The sequence below is a fragment of the Siniperca chuatsi genome, linkage group LG2 (genome assembly GCF_020085105.1).
Source record: "Siniperca chuatsi isolate FFG_IHB_CAS linkage group LG2, ASM2008510v1, whole genome shotgun sequence".
Lineage (NCBI taxonomy): Eukaryota > Metazoa > Chordata > Actinopteri > Centrarchiformes > Sinipercidae > Siniperca > Siniperca chuatsi.
The window spans coordinates 18,629,923-18,637,249 of record NC_058043.1 but is presented as its reverse complement, the minus strand read 5'-3'; positions in this window follow the sequence as shown (position 1 = coordinate 18,637,249).

Sequence of the window (7,327 nt, the reverse complement as noted above, 5' to 3'; positions counted from 1 at the left end):
TTTTAAGGACAAATGGCTCCCAGCAGTTGATCTGACAGTCATGCCACAGTCATATACCACAGCATTTTTGGTGTGAAAGTGGAGGAGGTGATTGGAAATGTGTTAATGACATTCTGTGTTTGTGACGACTGTGCGGCAAAGGGCTTCTCTGGTAATGTGGGAATGGCTGCAGTTGAGGTCATTTAGTGGGTAAATGACTGCAGGTTTTTGCTGCAGTCTGTTGGGACAGCGTGAGAATGATGACGTTGTTAATGGTGGTGTGGGAGAGGGAAAGAGAAGACGCGTGTGTGCGTTACTACCCCATAGATCATTGCCCTGCGTCACCAGTGATGTGTAGGACATGACAGCATTTACTCTGCTACTTGGACTGTTCAGGACTCCTCATCTACAGTAACCACAGCAGGGACACTGCTGAATACAGTACACACAGATATATACAGTATACACGCTTACTCACACATTCAGTATAATTGTGTACAGCTGAACTATCACTAGAAATAACACTATACTTCATATAGGTCATTGGATTACACAAATCTACAGAGAAAATTTTCAATTTAACACAATTTATATTGGGAACTGGTAAAACACTTTCAACCTACAGGCTGATTTCTTTTGCTTATTTTAGAAAAAAAATTGGACTCATGATGGACTTGTTAAGGTGGATGGATGTTTTTGCAGCAAGTGTACTTTGTAACATGAAATGGGGTAAGTGGTTCAGCGGATGCAGAGTAATATAAAACTCACTCGAAATTGGATTGGAAATGTTAGCGTAATTACTTGGCACCCAGCCCAGCTTGTGAATATATCAGGGAAGAATAGTTGGCCAGCACATGAGAGGAACATTGGCAGCAGGTTGACAAAACATTAATTAAGCAAGTTTGACACATATGAGATCTATCAAGGGTAACAAACACCAACCAGTATGGATGTGCGTGTGAGAAAGCTCAGCCACTCCTCCCTGAATTCTCCTGTCAGTTTGTTGCTCTCTTTCTGTCACTTTCTGGTGCCAAAGAAAACTAGACCCAGTGAGCCTTAGTGATGGGGGGGTTTATGGGAATCCCGAGGGGCCTGGGACCTGGGCCAGAGTAGGCCACCGCCACAGGTGCTACTGATCTGTCCTTGTATGCACAAGCTAAGGGACACTGTCAAAACAAACTGTACTAAAGGGAAGAGGAGGAAAGTTGTAGTTGGGTAACTAGCTCAAAACTATTAGGTAAATCATTTACAAGGAACAAAATAAGCATCCTTACATCAGAAACTCTCTTAAACCTCAACCTATCAGCTTCTAATATTCCTGTAACCAGCTCTATAGGAATGTGTCTGAACCTCTGGCCTATGTACTGTAGTTTCAGCCTGTCTGACTCTATTTATCCCATGGAATAATCCCAGGGTTGCATAACCCTGACCCCAGAGCCCACCATCACAACTACCAGCGGTAAATCCCAGAGATCAAGAAAGGGATTGGACAAAAGGAGGACAGAAAGAACAATGAGGAGACAGGATGAAATAGAAGGGGCCGTGGATGTAAAGCTGTTTGACTGGCAGGCAGCAAAGGGCATTTGGCCCTCTCCTCTGAGAACACAGACTGAGTGAGAACACTGTGGCAGCAGACGGAGGGCACTGCCAGAAAAGAGAGTGGCTTCCTTACGCTGTGAAAACAGATGTCAACACAAACTCCCAAATGAACACTGTGTCCATTTGCCTTGTGCTGTCAGGAACACGAAGGTGGCAGGGCTTAAGCAAACAAGTCAAGTGAAGAGTTAATTATGCCAGCAGGAGCTGCACTGGTATGAGATAATGAAATGAGGCAGATGAGAAGTCAGGAGATTTTCCAACCTAATCCGTATTTCTCACCTATTCTCCCCGATGGGGCGCACAGTCTTCAAAAAGTTCTGCCAAAAAAAGAGCTGGGAACTAGGGCACAGACCTCCCTGGGCGAAAGGTAAAGTATCTGAGAAAGTTAGAGATGGAAAAAATGAAAAGGAGCAACCCAGAAATGTTCGTAGGTCTTGCAATATGGAGGGAGGGATGGTGGAAGTAACCTTCAGAGACGAAGCTAAAAACAGCCCAGCCTTTCAGTAGGAGAGAAAGAGAGGTAAATTACAGCCTGTGCCAGAGGATAAGAGGACACATTTGCTCTTAACTAGAACAGCTTAAATATAACCAGAAAGGGCGGGGAAGTTGAGATAGAATCCTTAAGCGTTTGCAATCACTCCTCTCTATACATCTCTTGGAATATTTTCCACCCTTGCACCAAAGTAAGATACCTAATACCTAATGTCAGTGAACTTACACATACACCCACACCCTGGTGGACACACTGTCAACCGTACTGTGAATGCCAGAAATGATTGGTCCGGAATAATATTCAGTAGGATATTATATAATATAATAATAAGAGGGGATGACATGCAGAAACGGCCACAGGCTGGCCTCGAGTGTGGGCATTTGGTACAGCTATCAACACTTTTACTTTTCCGAACTAGTTTAAGTATAGCCCAGCCTTAAGACAGAGAGGTCAGCAAAACTTGGGGTACACATGCATGACTCCATCTCCTCTTTCAAATCTTTACGTCTGTATCCTTTCCTCCTTCATTCTCTCCATGCCACACCTTCCTCCCAAAGAGCACGCTCAGACCCACAGAGACCCACAGAGAACTCCCCCAAGTCTCTCGTGCATAAGACGAAGGTGAAAAGTGAGATGTCAGATATCATGTCACCAGCCAAAGTCAACGCTAAAAACACTTCATGTATGTTGCATTTATTTACTTGATCTCGATAAATGTAACAAAAAAGGTTTGTATGAGTATGAATACATGTGTGTGTTTGAAGGGTTGATGCCTTTGCGTGCTTGCATGAACAGCTCTATATCAGCCATTTATCTTCTGTGGTGAGCCGGTGTGTTAGCACAGCTTAGCTAACCTGGAACCCCTGCAAGTATCACCATAAGGCGCAAACGTAAGCACAAGCAAAGGGTCAGCAACACTGTTGACATGAGACCTTTTGCTCACATGAGATTCGGGGAAACTGATCTGTCTGCACGGTAGAGCTGCACAACTGCCAGCAAGCACACTGAGGGAGACCATTGATTCTTTTACACACTTACAGGCTCGAGAAAGAAGACTGAAGACAAAGCTCTTGGAGTGGATGCGTAATAGTTATTCTTTCTACAGAGATGCTTTGAATGGGATAATCGTATAAGATATATAAGGCTGTCTAACGCTGACATGCTTGAGGATAATGATTATGAACTGGGCTAGACTTAAAAATATAGCTATAATAGTAGACCTATTGTACTTCAGTGGCATTCACAGACAAGAGCTTTTTAAGAGTTCAACACATTATACACCTGTGATTTACTGGGTTTGAATTCAACCTGGGACCCCTGTCACATGTCATCTCCCTCTTCCTCTTAAACACTAAACTTAAACATATCAAATGAAAGGGAATGTAAAATGAAACATGTTTTTAGTTCAGAAAAGTTGTTTCAAGCATGCAATGTATGTCTGTATTAAGTTGGGCAGTTTATACACTATAGCTAGACTATTGCCTCAGTAGGAGTCACTGTGTCCATGCACAAGATGTACTGTGTTTCTGTACATATGTTTACATATAAGATGTTATGTGTGTTTATGTACACTACAGACATCTGAGAAATGCTTATTTTGTATGTGTGGAAGCATTCCTGTAAATATATTTTCTCCATGAGTTTATTTTTTAAGATTTTATGAAACAAACAAAATTTGGAGCTAAAACTATAAATTTGACCATGTAGTATGTTGCTTCAACCTGTCCATGTGATGTGAGTAGCTCCAAATGGGTTTATATCAAACTTTAAATCACAGCTGAATACATACAGCATAAAGGCTTTTTGGACTTGTTCAGTAGCCGTAGTGCTGCAGGTGTTAGATGATAGTGTGTATCTGTGTGTCAGGGCTCCTCTGGGCCTGAGCGCTTCACTTATTCATCCTTACCCCTTCACCTTGTGTTCCAAGACACAGGGGTGTGGTAACCTAACACCAGGCAACCTCTGACGAGTGATGGCTCAATGGATCCAGCACAGGCCGTATAACACAGCAGAGCACCTCACATGATCACCATGCCTGTGTACTACTATGCACGTGTCTGAGTGAGAGAAAGATAGAATGAGTTCAGAGAGATAATAATACCGACCCAACACACCATTTTTGAGGCTCCCAAGAGAAACGTTAAGAATAGAGTCAAATGATCTCACACCTCAGCGATGTTCCAATACGTGCGACAGACGAGAGGACCTTGAGGGTGTGACAGTTATCCTGATAACTGGGGCATCGCTGCTGTTAATTAGTGATCTTAGCAGAGGATGCTAATTTCAAAGGATGGGTCAAGATCTTGTCCACAGTCAAAATGTTAATAGAAGCAATTGAAGCAGGAATTTTACTGGCTGGAGTTGACGTTCTGCCAACTTGAAAATAGAAGCATAAAATCTAACAATGTTTGCGATCGAACCGGAAGGCTCTAAAATAATTATTGCAAACTTGTAGAATCTATTGTGTGTTGCTGTGTTTCATTAGATGGTGCATTACTGTCTACTGCAGCAGTGTAGTCAAGTCCTTTTTGGGAAACTTAGCCAAATATAACTGAGCTCTCAGCCAACTCTCTCCTTCTTTCCGCGGCACAAGAAACTGTCTGATCTGTGTAAACAGAGGACAGGGCCGGTCAGTACATGACATTAGGTCTACATAAACACACACGGGGCGGAGGATGATTGGTAGGCTTGCAAAGATGTGGTTGCTTCACCTGGTCTTTAAAAAACCTCTTATCTGCTGAGTTGACAGTCCTACCACACTTTAGGTCACCTGGCAAAGGCGAAGCTGCCAGTGACTCCCTGCTGGCCACAGATGACACCCCTGTCTCTGTGAATCCCTGAAACATCAGAGATGGAGTATCATTGAGCTTTGGCTGGACAAGGTTCCCTATCATCAAGAGGACTTACAGGAATCATCAACCATTTATCTGTGTTCTGTCAAATGATATGCAGCACTGTGAGGGCTTTGAAAAGAATTTTCTTTTTGCTGGAGTCAGTGCTGAGTAAGACTCTTTCTCTGACTGTCTCACAAAGATGTGCACATGCACGCTCGTTGTGTGTCCTGCTGATCGAAGCAACAGGAAACAGCTACAAGAGGAACATGTTGATCCAGTAGTCACAGCAACAGTAACCCCCAAAACATCGCAGCAGCTCCTCATGACAGCACTCTTCTAAGGTTCATTCCCATGCTATAAATAAAGACTCTCCAACACACTGGTCAATGGGAATTCTTACCCTCATATAGAAGGCCTAGTACTGCAAGTCCTTCTCAGTCTCTGCCACTGTGGCATTTGTCTCACTGGATTGTATTACACTGCTGTCCATCAACAACTGGAAAGAGAGGAGGAGACAGCCAGATAAATGCTTTCTACCAAAAGGACATCTCTGTATTTGTCATATTTCCAAGTGCGTGACAGAAGCTGAGAGTAGATCAGTTGCTAGATTTGCTGGCTAACATTCAAGAGAAGGTTCAGACGAAATGTCCTGGTATCTTCCCAGCTTTCCAGGGGAGTTTCAGCACACTGCTATGCTTTCTGCAGGATGTGGTTTGCACATTATATTCCCAAAAGGATATTTATAATTCTTAAACTGAATCCTTGTCTAGACCAGAAAAATGTAACAAAAAAAAAAACAAACAAAAAAAACAGACAGAGATCCACATTCCTTTGGTTTACGTGGTCTTCTGTCAATCTGTTGATTAAGAATATTAACCTGAGTTTCAGCTAATACAATAACCAGATAACTTTTTGTTTTCTTTGGGAAATTGGATGTGATATTTATATTTTCTGTTTCATGTTGATGTGGCAACAGAAGAATAGGAGCAGCAGCTATACTGCAAACAGAACTTAACTACACCTTTCACTTCATTGTTTGATGCTGGCAGGAAACACTGTCAGCTTCTCTATAATTGCAATCCTGAATGCACTGAACTTCCTGTTGTTTTCCACATCGATTACATGCCAGGACATTTTGGGCCTGTTTCCAAAGACACAGGTCTAATGCTTATATAATGGAAAGAACTGCTCTGCTGACAACTGAAAATACTTCATTCAAAGGAAATGAAAGGGAAAGCAAAATGAAAAGAGAAACTTGATTGAGATTGTTTTGCCCTGATATACCTGAAGGGAAACAGAGTTCTGCATACAGACAGCAGATTTTTTTTCATTTTTGTGGCTGTCTGGGATAAGTGGAATACAACAGACATGAATGGTTGGAAGAACACCAACAACTCCCACGCCATCCCCTGCCTTCTTATTTACCACATATATGAGAAAGAAACAAGTCTTTTAACAATGGACCAAATGTACCCACTGTGAAATTTTACAGCCCTGAAGGACCTGATAATATTTCCCAAAGTGCTTTTAGTTTGTAAAATAAACCAAATTGACTTTGACAAGATTTGGGTCTCATTCAAATGGTTAAGTAACACTGAACTTACTACACAGTAAGATGTGGCACAGGAAGAGTGCCCAAGACAAATCAAGAAAAAAGTGTCTTACTATGACACTGACTAAAGAGGAAAATGCAGGGGAGCCGTTGAATACATAAAAGTGGGAGAATTTCATATGCTCAACGTGTACACAAATACATGGACATGGATTGGCACCTACTCTGGATTGCAATGCGTTTCAAGCTTGGTGCATGTTCCCCTCTATTTTAAAAATTGTGAACTCTTCAAATTATTCACATTGTGTTGTCTCAAATATCATACGCAACTTATACTGGGCAGAGAGAACATAAATATTAGGTAAGAATAGGTAGGTTATAGGAATGGACCGAGAAAAGGGTAACATCGTCAGGGGTCATGCTTATCAGTCTCAACAAGTTTGGAAATCGTGGATAAACACAGTCTCCTAGCCTGGATGGATAACCCCATTAGCCAGCGCTTCAGATTTACTTTAATTTGTCCAAGATTGTGACTTGTGAGTTTGTGGTATCATGACACAGTAGCTGATAAGCTGTCGCTGTAAGCTGTCTGGGACAAGCGGGACTGGAACAGGTAGAGAGGCCTTATTCTTTCCTGACATCAGGAAATCAGACTGGTCTTTGTGTATTTGGCACCAGGCCTGTAACTAACAGAGAGACCACAGTCTGCACTTGATGAAAGCACATTTGAAAGCAACAGTATCTGTCTGGGTTTTTTTTGTGAGCCTGTCTCTTACTTTCTGACTTCAGTTCATGAGTTACTCTGGAGCACCAGTCATCCTGTTTCCTACCCAAGTTCAATGGCCATGTGACTTCTTTAGGCCAGTACAC